Here is a 1,433-nt window from a genome sequence, read left to right on the forward strand (position 1 = left end):
TAGTCAATTTAACCTGAAAGGACTTTTTTTGAAAAGAGGGCCTTCAACATGGTTGGATGCTGTAATGTAGGGGCAAGATTTGAACCTAGGTTTCTTGCAGGGATGGTTTTATTTGTTGTTGTTTATTATTAGGGGGGGGGGAGGCTGAGAGGTAATTTTGTGGGGAAGGAAGGTGTGCTGTGTCTTTTGTACTACGGATGAGGGGGTTGCCAAGGTTGGGATGTTGTTGGAGAGCGATTAAAGGGGGCTGGGGGAAGCACTTCATCCTCTTGTCAGATTTTTCCAAAATGCTTTTCTGCTAGTTGTGAATGTTGTGGACATTGGGCAGCTTTTGGTGGTGAGTGGTGAGAAAGAATGCCCTTTTCTGATGTGGTTTGGTGGGTTTGTAGTCAAGTAGATCATTGTGCCTGAATTTTCTCACCATGTGTAAGATGAGGATTATGAAATTGATTTGGTATCCGCCGTGCAGTAAAATTTCTCTGAAGTCCCTAATTCTAGCTTCAAACCATTCGTCCCTGAAACAAATGCGTCGAGCCTGAGCCTACCACTGTAGACTATAGACCACAATATATGTTAGGGGTGGTTTGAAGAAAAAAGGGGAGAGGTAGCGCCTAGAGTCGGTTGGTTTGAGGTGGAGGTCTGTCTCAATGTTTTGATTGAGAAAGTGGAGGGAAAGGTCGAGGAAAGCTGTAGACTTTCCGGGGTTGGAGTGTGTGAATTTGATGGTGTCGTGGACGCAGTTTATGAAGGAGAGGAATTGTTGAATTTGTTGGGAATTATCACCATGCAGGGCGATTATGTGATCCATGTACTGCATGACCAAAAAAGTTGGTTAGGGGGGGTGGAGATGTTTTTACGCTAGAATTCTTCTATGAAAAGGTTGGCATAGGAGGAAGCTACTGGAGTTTTTATCATATCATCATCATCATCATCGAAAAAATATACTTGAGTCTTGGGTAGGGTTGGTCATATTTAATCAGATGTTCATGTAGGCCTGGATGTTCAACATTTCGCCCGTAGGGCTACTTTAGGAACATAGTATCTGAGTTTAAAAAAGTGATGACGCCAAGGCAACGAAGTGTTTACTATAAGTTACGTATCGGTGCAATTTGGACAATATCTGAAAGAAACAAAGTTCGGAAAAAGAAAACCTAACTAGTTAATGGCATAGTCCTGGCTGAGCGTATAGATACATTGAAATAGGTCGCACATCGTGTTGAGAGCTCACACAGATCTGGCACAAATTAAATTTGGAGAGGGGAGGGGATAGATGTACAATCAAGTGCAAAAGCACCAAGAAGCACCAAAAAGCACCAAAAAGCACCAAGAAGCACCAAGAAGCACCAAGAAGCACCAAGAAGCACCAAGAAGCACCAAGAAGTAACAAGAAGCACCAAGAAGTAACAAGAAGCACCAAGAAGCACCAAGAAGCA

At 43.0% G+C, this 1,433-nt stretch overlaps 1 protein-coding gene across 1 annotated transcript in view; it reads left to right on the forward strand.

Annotated features, from left to right (window-relative positions):
• The window catches only part of LOC101849838, a gene marked incomplete in the record, with an annotated part of 91,517 nt that overhangs the window by 47,857 nt on the left and 42,227 nt on the right, over window positions 1-1,433 (forward strand).

The sequence above is a fragment of the Aplysia californica genome, unplaced genomic scaffold, assembly GCF_000002075.1.
Source record: "Aplysia californica isolate F4 #8 unplaced genomic scaffold, AplCal3.0 scaffold00135, whole genome shotgun sequence".
In the NCBI taxonomy this organism is placed as follows: domain Eukaryota; kingdom Metazoa; phylum Mollusca; class Gastropoda; order Aplysiida; family Aplysiidae; genus Aplysia; species Aplysia californica.